Genomic DNA, 19313 nt, shown 5'->3' on the forward strand with positions numbered 1-19313 from the left:
TCTATAATCTGTGACTTGAAAAAAACTATTCAGGTTCTACAAACTGAAAAACTAGACTCTGCCAGGAAGATAGAACAACTTGAGGATCAACTAAAAGACATAAATAAACAATTATCTTTGGTTACAAAATGACATAGAGGTCTTGAAGAGAGAAAAAGAGCAGCTCAGTGTGCAAAAGCAACAAATAATGGAACAGTGTGAAAACTTGAAGCTGGAATGTAGTCAATTGAAGCCTGCTGTGATAGAGCAGAAAGATGAGGAAATTAAGAATTGCAGAAAACCAGTTAACAAATAAAAGCCCAGTTGCAGGAACACACACACAACACTCCAGCAGACAATTCTGATAGTTTTCAAAAAACAAAAGTCAAAAATCTTCATATAGAAAACGGAAGTGAAAAACACAACTATGAAACTGAAAAAGGAGTGAAAGGAATCCAAGAATGAGAACTTGAAATGCAACTTGTAAATGAAAAGAATAGATCTTTAACCAACCAGATTAATCAGCATTTGGTAAACTCACTTCAAGTTGGTAAACTCACTCAAGCTATTCAGCAGGAAGGCATGGAGATACAAGCTCTTCAGGCAAAAATTTATTAAAGAAAACTTGATATGATTCCACCCCAGCTCTTGGCTGTGTCATCACGTACCTCCCAGTCAGCAGAGGTCCAAGAGCTGAGACAATCACTGCAAGAAAAAATGGCCACCATTAGGATGCTCCAGGAAAATAACCACAGGTTGTCTGATGGAATTGTTGCCGCCACAGAGAGAGAAAACAAAGGACATGAAGAAATGGATTCTGAAATTAAAGAGCTCAAGGAAAAACAAGATGTGTTAAAAACTTTACTGAAGGAAAAAGACCTCTTCATCCAAGCCAAAAGTGATCAGGTACTTTCTTCAAATGAAAAGCTCACTGACAAAGTGAACGAAAACGAGTTATTGAGGCAAGCAATAACAAACCTAAAAGAGAAAATATTAATTTTAGAAATGGACATTTCTCAACTCAAAGGTGAAAATGAAAAAATGATAGAAACATCCCAAGAAAAGGAAATGGAGTATCAAGCATTACAAGAGAATAACATGAAGTTCTCTGTGATCCTTCTAGAACAAGAATACAAGTGCCACTTCATGAAGGAGCAAGCTCTTGCCTTTGAGCAGCTGTTACTTTTAGAAAAAGAAGATGGCAAAGCTGGGGACTTAAGTCAGCTTTTAAAAGCACTTGAATCCATGCAGGAGAAGACCATCCTAATTCAGCAGGAGAGAGACCAAGTCACCTTGTCTCTAAAGCACCAACAAATGGCAAACCGGACTTTAGAGCAAGAGGTTCAACACTTATGTGACAAAGAATTACACTTAAAGCAGGAGGTACAAAGCCTGAGGAGCCATCTTCTAGAATCAGAAGATTCTTACACCCAGGAAATTTGAGCTGCAGAGAAGAGAGAGAGGAACCTGAGAGAGAAAGTCACACTACTGGAGGAAAAGCTGCTCTCCTCTTCTAATGCAAGTCATCAAGCCAGTGTGCAGGTAGAGTCCCTGCTGAAACAGGTGTGCTTCCTCTCCCAAGAGAGGGATGAGAATACACTGCAGCTTTCGCTCTACCAGGAACAAGGAAAGCAGTATGCCATGTCACTCACTAACCTGCAAAAGGTTCTAGAGCATTCCCAACAAGAAGAAAAAGCTATGTATTCCACTGAATTACAAAAGGAAAGACAACATACAACTGAATGGAAGGAAAAGGCAGAAAATCTAGAAAGAGAGGCATTGTTATTACAGGAACGCTTGGGTAAAGCCAACCATGTGTTGGATTCAGCAACCAGACTTACACAACAGTTCCATCCAGAGGAGGAACAGATTGAACAAAGTGAGCTCCCACGTGAAATATTGGACAATGCCCAAAAGAAACTGATGAACTCGGAAAATGGTACAGAAGGAAAAGTGGACAAAGCCTTAATGAGAAACCTGTTCATTGGGCATTTCCAGACACCGAAAAATCAGCGTCCCAAAGTGTTAAGGTTAATAGGAAGCATCTTGGGCATTCAAAAGGAGGAAAGGGAGCAGTTGTTGAATGGAGATGATGGTGGTGTTACTAAGTGGATGAAGAGTTGGCTTGCAGGAGAATCCCAATGTGTCCTCAACACACCTTTGACACCATATGAGCAACCTGGGCTTAATAGTTCTTTTTCAGAACTTTTTGTCAAATTTCTGGAAACAGAATTTCATTCATCTGTTCCATCACCAAAACTTTCTGCTCATGCCATGAAGTTTCTAGACTCCAGAGGAAGGAGAAAGGAACGTGCAAATGTACCAAGAAGTGGGACAGACGCCTCAGAATTCAGAGCTAGTAGAAGAGAGGCTGTGAATCCATTCTTGGCACCGCGTTCTGCGGCTGTGCCACTGATTAGCCTAGCTGGACTTGGACCTGGTGGACCTGAGAATCTCCTTTTGAATCCCATCACAGACTTCATGCCCACCTTTACACCATTGCCAGTGTCGCCGGACAATAGCTCCAGGGTTGTACTAAAGGACCTTTGAAAGCAATTCAAAGTGATTCTCAAGCCAGAGATGAGTTAGCACTTTGAAGAAGAAATAAACATTTTCTTCTTTTTATAAAGTGGCCTTTACAAAAAGAAGTTGTGTATTTGTAAGGACAAAAAAAAAGTTGATCCATAGAAGTACCAGGTATTTTGTCTCCACCTCCCCATTTTTAGTGTGTGTTTGTTTGCTGTAGCACTGTTTTAAAATAAATTTTTCTTTGTTTACTGTAGTCCCTTTTTTCATATGATATTTTGTTCTGATGCTATCAGGTAATCAACAGCAATAATAACTATAGCTCCAACCCCCCTTCTTAGGATTATATTTGTTAAATTCAATTATATTAAGATAAAAATGATACATTTATATAACAGAGTAGAAGAAACATCCAACCCATATGAAACCCCTATGAAAAAGATACATACCTCAGAATTTGGGCTAGCTGAAAACAAAATATGATGTAGCAAAAAGTTGTGAATTCTTTAGTGAATAAAAGAAAACACTGTATAACTACTAAAAGAAAATTACAGTGGGAGGGCCTGAACAGGAAGTTTAGTGGATAAATTCTAAGATTCTTTTAATGCAAATACTATAACACCTATCCATTTTACTTCATTGTATAAAAATCATTTGATGTTCATTTTGTTTTCTAGATGTTAAATAAGTCCAGAAGGAAGATGGCTTTTGTCAGACCCAAAGTATAATCACATGCATCCTTTTTAATTTGTAAGAATGTATCATTAAATAATCTGGACTGTTTACATACTTTGCTCTGGGCCCTTCAGTAATGCTTATAAACACATTTTTAAAAACATTTGATCAAGAAAAAAGTGGGATAGAGAAATAAAACATTTCAAAGTTTTGAAAGATGAAAAAGTTAACAAAGGGGCAATTAAATCCTTTCTTATTTTGGTAAATTAATGTAAAAGATAAATCAAAAGTTTCTAGCTTAATTCAAGTGATATCAGAGAATTGAGAAAGCAGATAATGTAGCAAATGCTTCAGTGACACCTGTAATTTCTAAAACCATTAACATTTTTATTAAAATTGATTCAAATGAAATTTAATATAAATTAAATTATTTAACATAAATCAAATTATAATTTATTATGAATTAATTTCAATAATTTATTTCATTAATTAAATTACAAATTTAATTTATTTCATTAATTAAATTACAAATTTAATTTATTTCATTAATTCATTTTATTAATTGTTTTTATTTATTAATTTAATAAAATTATGATTTTTTGGGGGGGCGGGGGGGTTGCTTTACATTCTTTCAATTAAATTCTACATTTAATTGCCAAGGAAGTCACAGGCATGAAAACCTCAAATCAAGTTTCCCCTGAATTAGGATGGACAGACGCTGCCCTTACAGGCACTTCTGGGCTGGGAGGGGCGTTTGAGGGAGCTCAGTTCACAGATACTGCACACGCCCTGTACAGCACTTTGGAGGCATTTGGAGTTGCAAAATAGAATATACAAGTCCGTTTCACAAAATTCTAAAAATAAAATGTATCCTGGGCTATCAATAAAGCATGGAAAAAATCATATTAAAGGAAAATTATCAAGAAAATCCCTCCAGGGTAATGCCGCGAGTCCTAGTCAGGGAAGGGGGCCATGTGAAGAAACGGGGGGCAGGTGATCTAACTTGCCAGCTTGGCCTCCTCCATGCTCATGCTGCTCTTCCAGCTGCTGGCCATGGAGGCTCCCAGGGACACGGAGGACAGAAGTGGGTCAGTCACCCGGGCAGGAGAGAGGGTGTCCTCCGTCAGAATCTCTTCCAACTTGGACCCCATCTTCTCGGGGATGCTGTAGGCCTGGACGCCCTCGGCCGCGGGCCCTAGGCTGCTGCTGAAGGCCAGGGTGCTATCTGTAAGGTCCAGGCTGGTGCACGCCAGGTCTGCCTGGTGCTGCAGGAGGTTCTGACTGCAGTTCTCCAGTACCAGCTCTTGCTTGATGATCTGGTTCACCAGATCTGGGGAGCAGAGACCCGTGGATGGAATGAGGGAGAGTCCGTGAGCCTGGGCCTGCATCTGGATTCTGAGCAGCAGTTGGCGTGCTCCAGCTTCTTCCACCGGCTCTCCAGCTCCTTGGCATGCTGCTGCTCTCGCTGCAGCTCCGGGAGGTAGTACATGGACGCCTTCAAGATGGTTCCCTTGTTCCAGCTCGAGTTGGGATCATTTGACTTGGGAATCAAAGTACCTAGTTCATTAATGCAGTCGTTTATGTTAATCTTCTTCGTTCAATCAGGTTGTGATTGTCCTCCTGCCTCTCCTTTGCCAGAGCTATCGCTTCCGACTCTGTGAGCTCCCGCTTGATGTTGGGGAGATTGGCAGGACAGGAATTTCTGATCCTGAGGTGGGGGGGAGTGGGGGGGGTGGCTGGGGTGTTGCAGGCCTTGGCTGCCTTAAAGGTGGATCAAGTTTCCAGAGACAGATAACGTGTTGTGTTTGCCATCTGCAAGGCGGGGTCCATCAAGCCCAGGATTTCCTCATTATAACTTGATTCCAGGTTAATGATGTCATCAAGGACATCATCCATCTGCAGCATGAAGCCCATGGTGTGCATTCATTCTGGGGCACTCGCTCTTTACCTGTTTTGCTCTTCAAACTTATATAACCGCTCTTTGTCACAGTTGGAGTTAAGCGTGAGCAGGGCCATGGGGCTGTTGGGCATGCTGCTTCCCAGCACCGGTGGCATGACGCAGTCGCCCGGCTGGTTTGGACATGGCAAGCTCAGGATTTGGTTGGCATGTTTATTTGCTAAATTGGTAGAAAAGTACTGTTTTATCTGCTACCGCTGCGCTTCCTGTATGTGGTATTTGTGGGGTTTTCGAGGTGGGTCTGCACCTTAAGGACTTCCATGGGCACCTGGGTGGCAGAGAGAAGGGTTGTGGGTGCGCTGATGTTCATGGCTGGTGTCTGGCTCACGGGCACTCTCTGCTGCAGGAACTGGGCCACCTGCAGCTTTTGCTGCTGCTCTCTGCACTCCTGCTCCTGTATCTGTACAAGCCAGAGCTGCTGGCTTAGCAAGATGCCTGATGTCATACTGGAGGAGTTTACCAGAGGCTTGGAGGCCCCTGGATGCTCCACAGAACTGCTGCTCTTCAGGGGCTGACTTTTGAGTTCCTAGTAGGTTTTCGGCTCTTCCTGAAACTCCTCCCTGACTTCGAAATCCAGCATGATCCCAGATTCCCACTGCATGGCTCCAGCTTCAGAGGGCAGCGATGCTCTGAGCCAGGGCAGAGCAGGGCGCCCAGGGAGGTGGTGGCTGGTCCTGACATGCCCTGCAGAGCTCTGCACAGCCCACCTGGCCAAGTTGGCCTCTATGAGTTTTTATTATGAATGGATATTGAATTTTGTCAAGTAATTTATGAATCAATTGATGTGGCCAGGTAGTTTTACTTCTTCAGATTTTTAGTAGACACATTATTTTTCATATATTGAAATTTTATATACCCAGGCTAAACTGCAATTAACCATTATGTATTATTTAATATGTTGATGGAATTTATTCTCTATTTTGTTGAAGATTTTTGCACATTTGTTTATCAAGGATATTGTTCTGTAGCCTTCTCTGCTAGTTAGCTTTTTCAAAATACCTAATGAGAACAACTTAAAAGAAGAATAGTTTACTTTAGGTTCATGATTTAGAGGTTCAGTTCACAGTTGGTCAACTCCATTGCTCTCGGCCTGAGGTGAGGCCTAGCATCATGGCAAAAGAGTAAGGCAGAGGACAGCTGCTTTCCTCATGGCAGCTAGGAAACAGAGAGGGGGCAGGGTAGGAAGCTTCAGGGAAGTTGCACCCTTCCAGGGCACACCTCCAGTGAACCACCTCCTGGAGCAAATTCCCACCTACCTACAGTTACCACTCAGTTGTTGATTCAAAATAGGATGAAGTGATTCAGTGACAGCTCTCATGATCTCATCATTCCACCTCAATATCCCTGCATCAATCCAGGAGTTTGGGGGATACACCTCATTTTCCAAAAACTGAGTTCTGCCCCAGGTTCCCATAGATTCCCATTGATCAATCACTACCTATGTACAGGCACAGGTAGTGACCTGATCAATAGGAATCCTAAAGCTCAGGAAATGATGCTGTCAAATTAAAAAGCATGAGGTTAAAAAGAATCTGCATAGCTAAGGAAAGAGGAATGTGAAGAGAACATCTACAGAATGGGAGAAAATATTTGCTAGCTACTAGAATATATGAATAAGCTCAAAAACTTTAACTCCAAAACATCAAATAACCCAATTAATAGATGGGAAAATGAATTAATCAGTCATTTCTTGGAAGAGGAAATACAAATGGCCAGCTAATACATGGAAAAAAAAAAGAACTACACTGAGTTTTCATCTCACAACAGTCAGAATGGCAGCCATCAAGGATATGAAGATAATAAATGCTGGAGAGAATGTGGGGGGAAAAGAGCACAGTTTCTGCTCTTAAAAATGAAAGGACTGGAGAAAGAGGAGCCCCTCTCCCTGATGGCAGCCATGTCACACTGCATCCTGGTCACCCTGAGCCTCTGAGTGCCCCCTTCACTCTGCTGTGCCCACCATCTGGACCCTAGGGAGAACGTGACCTCCCTGGCCTGGGACCCTTCAGGACCAGCTGAGGTGATCAGACAGGCTGCCATGGGATTTGCCACCCTTGGCACCCGGGGTGAGGAGGGCGGCAGTGACTGCAGCTTGAGGAACAGCCGGCTGTCGGGCCGCCATCCTAGAGCAGGTCCCTGCAGCACTGGCTGCAGCCTTAATTGGGAGCAGCTGTGTAATTGCTGCCATAAACAGTACTGTCCTGGTGGTGTGGCCAATTATGGAAGATGGACGATTAGGGAAACCCCACCGTCCCAACGTAGTAGAAGTACTGCCCAGAGGGGCACAGAAAGGAAGCACTCAGTTTCTTGTGGTGACAGGATCAGCACAAATGGAAAGAGGAAGGCGACCCCCAGCCAATTAACCACAAACCCTGGTCTGAAGACTGCCAGCAGGGTCGTCACCTCTGAAGGGAAGGGGCCAGAGTGTCACCATGACACATCTCTAGGAAAGGCTTGTGTGCTAGGCTCCACTCCCTGCCCCCTCACCTAGCCTCTGGGGGACTCACTGGAGATGGCTTAGAGACATGGATGAACATGAGTAAACAGGTCAATGACACGAGGATACTTCCACTTCTCAACAAATGGACAGAGCTGCGGCTTTCTTCCCTGTCCCCGTGGCCCACAGACATTCCATGGACAAAAATGGGCAGATGAGAGAGGGCCCCTGGGAAGGACCTCAGGACCTAAGGGAAAAGGTGGTGGTCAGTCCCCTGGGCTCTCCTTTCTGTTTTCTATCTTAATCTTGGAGCTGAAGGAGCCAGAAAACGAGAATTCCCGATGAGCTCAGGCAGAGAAAGGAAGGAGGGAAGAAGAGGGAAAGGGAGGCAGAGGAGGGAGGCAGGGAGGACAAGGAAACCATCCTGATAAACATGGTCACTTAGAAAAGCAGACCTGGTGTGAAGACACCATAGACCAGAGGACTCCATGCCCATCCAACAGCCAAGTAAAATCCTGTGCCCACGCCAGACCCCCAGACCCAGTGCCCAGGTCCTACTTGCATGCTCACAGGACTGTAGCGAGGTGCCTCAACACCCCTATTGTGCTGGGGTCAGAGAAGGCCAGGTGTTTTCCGTCCTGAGACCTCCATCCTGCTGGCTGGTAACAAGCCACCATCCCTATCCCTTCCTAAAGCCTCCCTGGGAACTGCGCAGGAGGAGGTGACTGCAGCCCCCCCCAGCAGTAATGAGATATTCTCCCCATCCCTGCCTGCCCACTCAGGCCCTAGGGGGCAGTGAAGAATCCACTACTGCCCATGGTGATGGGGCCACCTTACCCCAGTGGTGAAGGCCTGTGGGGAACTGGGACTCCAACCCTTTTAGAGTTTGTATCTGGAATGTTCCTAAGGGCTGCTGGGTTGAGGGCTTAGTTTTCACTGGTGGCATTATTGGGAGCCATGGGAAGCCTCAGAGGGTGGGTTTAGCTGAAGTAATTAGGTCACTAGGGGTGTGGCCTTGACATGTGTAGGAACTTGGCATTGTCCCCCCCCTACCTCTTTCTCATTCTCTCTCTCTCTCTCTCTCTCTCTCTCTCTCTCTCCTTCTTGAATGCCATGAGGTGAGCAGCTCTATTCTGTCACATGTGTCCCCACCATGGTTATTCTTCCTCCCCCTGGACCCCTGAAATGGGACCAAGTGACTATGGAACCATGAGCTAAAATAAATCTTTCCTCCTTAAGTTAATTTTCTGAGGGATTTTGTCAAAAGGAGAGAATGGTGACTGACACAAACCCCCACCAAACAGTTGAAATGTGACCTCCTTGGGTGTCAGCAGAGACAACCTGGGGTCGTGGGTCTCCCCTCAGGTGCTAGCAGAGGACAAGAGAAGCCATAGGACTCCCTCGCTGGGGTCCTGGACATCCACCTCTGCATGGCAGACACCAGGAAATATTCCCTTCTTTCCACACAAGGTGTGTCAAAGAAAGTCACTTAGGACAGGACGTGTGGACAAGACAAAGGGCTTCTGAGCTTAATGCCCCAAATTACAAGCCATAATGAAAATCACTTGCCAGAAAAAGAACCAGGAAGATCAAAAGACAACTGAAGAAAGGACATCTGCAGGAGTCCAGGCAGAGAGGAAGGAGGTGCTGGACTGTTGGACTTAGATTTTAAAGCTGCTCTGATCCAAATGTTCCCGTGAGCAATTACCACCATGCTCCAGTTAACACAGACAAATAAGAAGCCTCGGCCAAGGAACAGTCTTAGCCGAAGTAGGAGATACAGCAAGGAATTAAATGGGAATTCAGAAGCGAAATCACAGTAGCAACAACAAAAACCTCACAGATGGGCACTCGATGGTAGATTGTAGAATGGTGGCGGGGGGGACAGAAGGACAAATGGGTGGGCTGGAGGAGAACAGCACCCATCACACAGCCAGAAAAGCAGAGGCTAACAGAGGAACCCAGAAATAACCACACTCTCGGGGCCCCAGGGGCTGTGTGAATGTCTAATGTCCTCAGAGCTCCGGGAGGAAAAGGGAGCGGGTCAGAGATAATTGCAGAAATGGCTGAAAACATCCTAAGTTTGCCAAGAGAAATAAAAACCTGCAAATTCAAGAAGTACACCTGTGGGCCCTTCTCCAAAGTTCCTCAGAGAGCCAGCCTCTCCTACCCACTGGCTTCACTACTGGCCACCACAGCCACCCGAGTTATTGCAGAGAAGCCCCACTCTCCTGTCCACACAGGAACCAGACAAGACTTTAAATACAGGACACCTGATCTCATTCCTCTCATGGGAACACCCATCGGGCTCTCATCCTATTCAGAATTAAACTCAGGTCCTCACAATGCAAAGCCCAGTCTGCCAGTCCCCAGCGTGCCCTCTCCACCCTGTAGTCTGTCACTGGTGCCCCTTTCCATCCCTGTGGTAGTACCCGACCTTGTCACTTGTCCCTGAACAGACCAGCCCCAGATGGCCTCCACCACTCACCTGGTCTCAGTTTTCTGCATTGTTGCTGCCTAATGGAAGACTTTGCTCTCTTGGTTTCATTAGTTCTCTGACTCGCCTAGTGGAAAATAAGCAACGGGAGAATGGAAACATTTCTCTTTTGTTTATTAGGTGACACCCAGAACAGATCCAGAGATCAGGCACCTAGTAAATACCTTTGAATAAATGAGTTGAAGATGACTGCTAAGCCCGTGGACCACAGCTTGTCTCCACTTTTATCGAGTGAGGAATTCTCACGTGCTAAGTGCTGCATCTCCAGTTCCCCCTCAGGGTCCCACACAGAAAGTGATAGTGTCATCTCCCTCACAAAGCTGCAGCAATTGAGAATTGGGAAGAAGAAGAGCGAACAAGTTCACAAAGCTAAGAAGTGATATTAAGGCCAGGCATGGCTCTGAATCCCGAGTGGTGGCTTCTGCTCCTGGTGAAGCAGTGTCCCTCCCTGGCTCCTCAGCTTCCAGACATGGGTATGAAGTGTGGTTCGGTGGGCATTGCACATTAGACTGGGGAAGCATAGTGAATTTCATGGCGTGTTTACCTTTTCCTGCAGGCTTGACATTTTTCCATCAGTAATCTGATCCCTGGAGCCTCTTACAGACAACATTTATCAGAAGTTGCACCTCCAGCCACGAGATGCAAGTCTTCCAATGAAATCAGACACTTGTAAAAGGGCAAAACTTTTGGTGCACCTAATTCTAGAGAAGAAAGGCAGGGCAGGTGGTGTCACACGCCTGTGCATCTTGTGGCTGTCTTTGCTCAGCAATGGACCCCACATGCTGTGGTTGTCCCCCCAAGACTACACTGCCTAATGCTTCCCCAGCCTTCTCAGTTTTCTATACGTACCAGAGATGTCTGCACAGTGATGCTTTCTTCATAAGGAATCTGTCCTTAGATTAAGGCACAACTGTGCCCTTGCAAAACAGCCAGCAAGAAAGTGTACAGGCCTTGGTCTAAAAGGTGAGCCTGAGATGGAAACATCAGTCTTGAACTAGACCGGCTAGACGTCCCCCTCCAAACTCACAAGGCGTCTTCGCCCCTCCACCAACTGCAGTCCCACTTGGTGGTTCCCTGTGTCTGAAGCTCCAGTTGCCTTCACCAGGACCTCAACTCTGACATCTGTCACCTCAGGCTTCCCCAGCATGATGTCCAAGTTCCACCCTGTAGCAAGGCAACCTGGAGGGAGACCCACTAAGGCCCTAGTTCAAGGCCTTCCCTGAAGGCCTCTTGGTCACATTAGTCATCCTGGACCTGTCCCAGGGGTCAAGAAAACTCTTCCCAAAAGGAACTCTAGAGAAGCGATCAAAGGATGCTGTGTGTGTCCGTGGTCAACTGCCCCTTGGTGGAAAGCTGGAGTCCCCTTGACCTCCCCCCAGTTGGTCTCTTGCTGGTCCTCCTTCCTTCCTGCTCCATTTCTGGTTTGTAGTCACACTTGCTGCCTGAGAATCACACTCTACAAACCAACCAACAAAAGTGTCAGGACACAAGTTTTGCCTCAAGATATTTTTTCAGCAACCAAATTCAGTTGATGAGTCAGAGCTCCCAAGGACAAGAGCTTGTCTTGTCTCAGAATCTTCTGAGTTGCAAATGTATTTTATGCTATTAAGTAATTATGTACTATGAATGTTATATAGTCCTTTTATCTCAGTCCTGGTCTGCTTTCTCCAGCCCAGGATTCACTGCAAAGGAAGTGTTGCCCAGGGTTTGCATGGCTCCTGTCTCACCTTTTGCACAGGGAGGCATATGACATAGTGGATTAGAGCAGAGGCTGTGTCCACAGGGCAGTCGGGACACAAAACGCAGTGTTTTCTAGAGAGAATTCTAGAACAGGAAGGGGGCACTGAGTAACTCTAATGAATCACGATTAAATACAAACTTTAGCTACTAATCACATCAACATTAGCAGAGAGATTTTGACCAATAAGCCACAGAGGTGTAAGATGTAAGATGTAGGAGGAAGGAGGCTGTGCATCTGGAAACTGTGTTGACTCTGTGCAACTTTTGTTCCAATCTAAAAATATTCTAAAGGCCAAAAATCACATTTTTAAAATATGCAAATCTCAGATTTTAACAATCAATGGGTTATTGATTTCATATATCTGGTAGGCCTATCAGTCAGTGTTTGTTTCTATTTTTATTCCAAGTTATATTCTGTTCAACTCATTAATTCCACATTTATTTAGTAACTTAAATAAAATGAGCCACTGTATTCCTAGGGTATTGAGTATATTAAAATTTCTTCTTTCATGAATAAAAATTTATTAACTCACTTTCTGCTATAATTTTTCTCTGAAACTTAAAGAAATACTTAAATGTATTTTATGCTATTAAGTAATTATGTACTATGAATGTTATATAGTCATTTTATCCACACAACCAAGGCCAGAGATTGGAAATCTGGAATTACAGTAGTTAATATTAAGAGGGAATATCATCAAGTAAAATCTACTTCCGTAATTTGTTTTCTGAATATGTTGCTCCTTTTCTACAAAGTAAAATTTGAGTTCTATGACTGAGCCCCAGCTATTATAAACTAATTTTTTATGTGTATCTAAGAAAGAGAAATGTCAGTGGCATGAATCTTCTGAGTTACAAACTTTTAAGGCACAATATCCAACAAACCAAGCTGCTGGCTTTGGCAAAGGAGCCCCTCCCACATCATGCTCACCTGCTTTCCCAGATGGACAGAGTTTCTGTGGGTTTACCTTTCTTTCCTTTTTTTATTGGTATTGAAGATTGAACACAGGGGTACCTAACCATTGAGCCACATTCCCAGCCCCTAGTTTGGGGGGTTCTTTTCCCCCTTTAATTTTGAGAGTGTCTCACTAATTTGCTTAGGGCAATCTTCCTGCCTCAGCTTCCTCATCTTTTGGGATGACAGGCAAGGGCCACCCCGCCTCACTAGGTTTACCTTCTATAACTGGCAGGACAGAAGTCTGGGATAAAGATTGCCCAGGGAGGAGGGAGGTCACTTTGGAAGTCCAGACTGAATTGCTTATTCCACTCCTGCCTTGTAAACCCTTATCCACCAGGGTGTAAAAAGTACACCACGCCGCCCCCCCCCCCGCCCCCACTCCCCACACACACTGGTGAGATTACAGTCTCAGCTGCCCATGTTAGGATTTCCCACCACCGGGGCTGCCTCCATATCTAGCACAGAAAAGAAAGAAGCCAACCTATGCTTCATAGGTCTTGATGGCATTGACTATTATTAGTCTCCATGGTTGACTTTTCTTTTATGATAGAAATAGCTCCAGAGGTAACTGAGTGCTACCTAATTCTGACATGCACAGCTGAAACAAGAGGGTGGAAGGAGACTATGCTGCTGTGCTCAGAGGCATTTTCTGCTTAAACAAAAGTACAAGCCACAAATGCATGGGATGAAATGCAGAGAGCTGTGCAATTATGTGCACATTAATCCCGTAGGGTCTCATGGTCCATCCCACATGACAATTTCTCCCCTATTCCACTGGCCAGATTTAGTCACATGGCCCAACCTAGCTGCAAAGGAGCTGGGGACACGCAGGGTGAAGATAACATCTGCACCCATTGCACTGTCCCACCACACCCCCAGGCTGAAAGCCCTGTTACCAGAGTCCCCTGGGGAACTAAGACTCAACATTCAGGTTTATTTTATTTGTGAATCTTTTCCTGGAGTAACAAGGTGCTTCTATGCCAACCTGAGTCTGGGGACGGCTTACCTCCTCATGTGCTTCATCTCAGCTTGAAGAAAATAGAGCTAATGGTGCCTTGGAACAATGGACACTTCTCCAGGACCCCAGCTCTGGCAGACTACAGCATTCCTCAGTGATTTAAGTAAACAACGAAAAGCACGAACAATGGCTTAAAGTAGTGGAGTTAATTTCTGCCTTTCCTCTCGGCTTTAGTTTTCCAAATGAAAAAAAATTAGTAAAATACAAACTATAACCTTGATCTTCAGGCACACATCTGCAAGTACAGTCTCAATTTACTGTCCATAATTATCTCCATTTCTTAGTCTTATCAGATACAGATAATGGGCAAGGCAAAAAGAAAAATAAATTTTAACTTTTCTTTCACCAGATGATTATGATTTCATACCAAACACTTTCCCACAAAGGCAATTCTGCAAACAGAATAAAAGAGAAACGTTTTCAATAACAGTTTTCCTATTTTTTTTTCTTGCCTTTGAAATCCAGGTGCTGGAGGACATTTGAATCTGAGGTCAATCACACTTTTAGTCCCTGGTGATCCCAGCACCCTCACAGATCCCCTGTGTAGTTTAGTGTCTAATGTATTTGCTCCCTGTTCTTATGCCTGTCCAACAAACTGAAGTTACACCCAAGCAAATCCATTTGCTGCAAAGAGTTCTTGTTGGTAGGAGATTTGAAGACACAAGCAACCTGGTAGTTGTTTTTATCAAACATTATGCTTATAAGGTCTTTACCTAGAGTTTCTATATTACTGGGGACACCAAAACCATGGTCCCACGTGATGTAATGTTACCACTCACATCCTTCAAACACAAGTGACTTTTCAGCTGATTTTGATTGAGATCAGAAATATTATCTGTCAGGTGATGGCACCTGGGACATGCAATGAATATGTTTACCACAAGATTCTCTCCCACTGAGGACCGGGTTTATGTTCTTCCTGCCTTGCTGGGCCACTTCTCTAGGCTGAGTGTCGTGGTTGGTACTGATCTTCCCTACATTGTTTAATAATTACTAATCCAGGTTTGCATTTATTTCTGAGGGTGTTAGCATATTTACCACTGAGTAAATATTGGGCTGTATCTTATGTACTTCTACAACTCTACCCTTACCTACTGTAGCAGATAGTGCACAATGGACACCCACAGGATCCACCTGGGGTCTCTGATAAACCAGGAAGTCACACTGTCTCATCTGAAGAAGAAGCAGGCTAAAATGGCATGGATATCATTATTACTAACTGGAAGTAGTTTAAGAAAGTTGTATTCAGAATAAAATTGCTTATAAATGGTTAACTATATGTACTTGGCAAAACTAAGTCAATAAAGAAATCAGGAGATCAAAAAATTGAATGACTTTTACATTTTACAAAAATTATTCATATACATAAAACAATAGGATTTCAGAATTCAGAACTAATTTGTCAAAGCAAATGTTTCTCCTTTAAGAAATGATTAATCATCATGCTAAGCAGTATTTACTTTCCAACTACCCATAATATTGCAATGTCATTTCAAAAAAAAAACATCATTTTTACCTTGAAGTAATAAACAATAACTGAAGACCTTTTTTTTTCAGATCTCACTGAAAGATAAGTAAAACAGGAGGGGAAGTGTATGATGTCATGGGTCTGGCCTTACTTTGAAGGGTTCTCTGTTTGGTAGATACTCAAGTGAGAGAAGAAAGCAAATAATGAAGGAAGCAAGGACTTGCAATGCCACAGGGCATTCAAGCCCCTACATCAACACTGCCCAGTGTTTGGAGAGCTGGTGGCCTAGGGCATGCATGTCCATGTTTAGTTCCTAATTGTCAGCTGGCCTTATGCAAATTGCAATCTGCAATATTCCTTCCTTAAATGGCGAGGCCAATAACCACTTCCAGGAGGACGAGGGGGGTGGGGATGAGCTAATTTGTAGAAAAACATGCCTGCAGAGGGCATGCAGATGAGCTGTGTAGATGTTTTCCAAAGGAGGAGATGGCCACACGCACCTGAAAATTGAGTGTTAGCATAGCAGAATCTCTGCTTTCTAACTGCCACCAAAGCTGTTGCTACACCTTAAACGTCTCTGCAGAAAGATTGGGATAGACATCTGAGCAAATGTGAATGACCATATTAGGACCACAGTTTGAGGATTCCATCATTTATGATTAAGTAAAACGCTACATGGTTAAAAGCACCCATCTTCCCTGTGGCTGGGAATAAGAACTATTTCCTCCTTCTCTGCTGACCCACATTAGCTTATAAGTCATTATTTCTTCACCAAGAACATTTACCATGATGCTTCTTCATTTTTACTTTGTACTCATGTAAACTTGACTCTGAGGATTAAATGGAATGTTTATTAGAAATACAATGTTTCCAATTATTGGGATTCCCCCTTCATTCTCTTTCATTTTCTTTAAGCTTAGGTTATAGTTTTAGAATAAATGATAGAAAAAGAACCACTTCACATGAGGCTAGTATATACTAAGAGGACATGTCCCTTGAGATCTATTCTACTAAAATTAGAAATAGTCTCTGGTGGGAGGTAGGATGCTTTGCAACATAACACTTTATGTATTTCAGATGCGCTGTTTAAGCTTTTTGTTTCTTTGTTTGCATTGCTTTTGAAAGCCCCATCTCTTCTCAGGCTCAACTTGCAAGCTGTTTTACACAAGCAGCTTGTGAACATTGGTGGAAATCTGTGGTGGCCTCAGAAGGACCCACAGGGAAGCTTTTATATCTTAACTGCTTCATTTCTTCCTTGGGAACTTGCAAGGAAACTTCGGTGGGAATAACAAGTTCTGCAAAAGCTAGTTTATGCACGTATTTGGCAGGGGTGGCACAGTTTACCAGATTTCGTATCATCCATGGCAAGCAGGACATTTCCATGCATGGTGTTTGCAGATGGTCCCAGGGCATGTTGTGCTTCTCCACTGATTCTCCAGCTTCTGAGGACCATAGGGATGGTCCACATTGGAGCCAAGCATGGTCATTGGAGCCTCAACTCTTCCACTTCCAGCCACTAGAAGAGATTAAGGGGATCACTCTTGGGAATAGGCTCAGAGGTGAGAGGCGATGGGGTGACCTCCTGGTCAAGCTCCAGTCTCTGCCACAGTAAGCTCTGAGTTGAAGGGAAGATGATGCCCCCAGGCTTGGGCACTCCTGTGGCGCTGTGGAGTTCTGAAGAGGGTGCCAGGCTGACCAAAGCAGGTATCTTCCTACCTACCAAGGAACGAGGTGCCTTCTGAACTCCTCACAGCTAAAGGAGGAAGGAGGTCTGGGATGAACAGGTTTAAGAGGTGTCCTAGGCAGCACCTGAGGTGGTCAATGAAGAAGACATAAACTTGGACATGCTGTCAGCAGTGCAATGAGGATTTCAGATGTGAAAAATAAACAGGTTTATTTCCCTAAAAAGTACATTTCTAGATGTCAAATGTGTGTGTGGCATTTCTAGATATCAAATACATCTGTGCATGCATGCATTTACAAAAATGCACATATCTGCCTATCTCACATCTGGTGTGGGTGACAGAATGAATTTCCATCAGAGAGATGGGCTGGCTGCAAAATAAAAGCTATGAAAGTGGAACCACGAAATAGACACCAAAGACCAGAAATATATATATATATATATATATATATATATATATTTTTTTTTTTTTTAATTTTATTTTTTTATTCTAATTTGTTACATATGACAGCAGAATGCATTATAATTTATATTACACATATAGAGCACAATTTTTCATATCTCTGGTTTACACAAAGTACATTCATGCCATTTGTGTCTTCATACATGTACTCAGGGTAATGATGTCCGTCTCATTCCACCATCTTTTTACCCCCCTTGCCCCCTCCCTATTCCTCCCACCCCTTTGCCCTATCTAGAGTTCGTCTAATCTTCACATGCTCCCCCTCCTTACCCCACTATGAATCAGCCTCCTTATATCAGGGAAAACATTCAGCATTTGGTTTTTTGGGATTGACTAACTTCACTTAGCATTATATTCTCCAACTCCATCCATTTATCTGCAAATGTCATTCTTCTTCTCAGCAAAAGAAACAATCAATGAGGTGAATAGAGAGTCTACAGCTTAAGAGCAAATTTTTACGACTTGCACATTAGATAGAGCACTAATCTCCAGGATATATAAAGAACTCAAAAAGCTAAACAGCAAAATAACAAATAACCCAATCAACAAATGGACCAACGAACTGGACAGACACTTTTCAGAGGTGATATACAATCAATCAACAAAATATATGAAAAAATGTTCAACATCTCTAGCTATTAGAGAAATGCAAATCAAAACTACTCTAAGATTTCATCTCACTCCAGTCATAATGGCAACTATTAAGAATACAAACAACAATAAATGTTGGTGAGGATGTGGGGAAAAGGACACACTCATAAACTGCTGATGGGACTGCAAATGTTGCAGCCATTATGGAAAGCAGTATAGAAATTCCTTGGAAAACTAGGAATGGAACCACCATTTGACCCAGCTATCCCACTCCTTGGTCTATACCCAAAGGACTTAAAAACAGCATACTACAGGGACATAGTCACATCAATGTTTATTGCAGCACAATTCAAAATAGCTAAAAAGTGGAGCCAAACTAGATGCCCATCAGTAGATGAATGGATAAAGAAAATGTGGTATAGATACACCATGGAACATTACTCAGCAGTAAAAGAAATATATGTTAAATAGCAGGGATAGGTTAGGCTGACCAGAGGGATATGGCTTCTAACAAAGATGGAGCCCAGCTGGCTGTATTTATAGCAGTGCAGATAAAAGGACTTGGTAGGTATAAGGTGGGAGGAGTCTTGTCTTCCTGCTTGCTTCTTCACAAAGAGCAGGGTACTGGTGGGGAGAAGCAGGCTATATGGCTCTCGGCAGGACACTCCCTGGCTGTGCTTAGATGTGAAGGGTGAGCTCCAACAGGACATCACAGGAATCAGGCTTTCTCCGACCAGTGGAATTGGACTGGGAGTTCCCCAAACCAGGCTTCCCTGCCTAGTGGCTTAGACATTGCTTAGTTCCCACATGGCTCATGGATGGCTGCCCACCTGCCTGTGTTGTGGACACACACATACACATGCTTTTATGTGACAACATCCATCTCATGTCAGAAAAGAAAATGTGCAGGGCACTAACAGTTTCCAGTACTTCCTTCCACTGCTGAGGAGGGCAAAGGCTGGACCCCCCCATGCCCAGCAATCACCACCTGCTGAACTCTCACAGCTTCTGACACTTTAAAGCTCTTACATGAGTCAGGATCATCCTAGGAGAAAGTGAAATCCAGGCAACATGGGCTAATTTGGCTTCAGTGTGTCATTCCCAAAAAGCAGAGGGTAATTTTATGAGTAGGGCTTTTATTATTATTTAAATTTCCTGAAGGCAATGTTATAGGGGTTGCTTTTATTTTTCTATTCAAATGTCCTGTCTTCTCTTTGTTTCTAAAAATTCCTTACAATTCCTTTTTGAGTTCAGGTTGGCTGAGAGTCAAATTTCCCTGGAGGAAGCTGCTGCAACACCTAATGTTTACATCGATCCATG

The 19313-nt window shown here is 43.6% G+C and overlaps 1 protein-coding gene and 1 pseudogene across 1 annotated transcript in view; both read right to left on the reverse strand.

Moving 5' to 3' along the window:
• LOC120891272 (uncharacterized) overlaps window positions 1-19313 on the reverse strand; it is a 151777-nt gene that overhangs the window by 84175 nt on the left and 48289 nt on the right. The gene's annotated exons all lie outside the window — the stretch shown is intronic.
• LOC144370020 (microphthalmia-associated transcription factor-like) lies at window positions 3946-7181 on the reverse strand (annotated as a pseudogene).

Source organism: Ictidomys tridecemlineatus, chromosome 2 (genome assembly GCF_052094955.1).
Source record: "Ictidomys tridecemlineatus isolate mIctTri1 chromosome 2, mIctTri1.hap1, whole genome shotgun sequence".
Taxonomy (NCBI): domain Eukaryota; kingdom Metazoa; phylum Chordata; class Mammalia; order Rodentia; family Sciuridae; genus Ictidomys; species Ictidomys tridecemlineatus.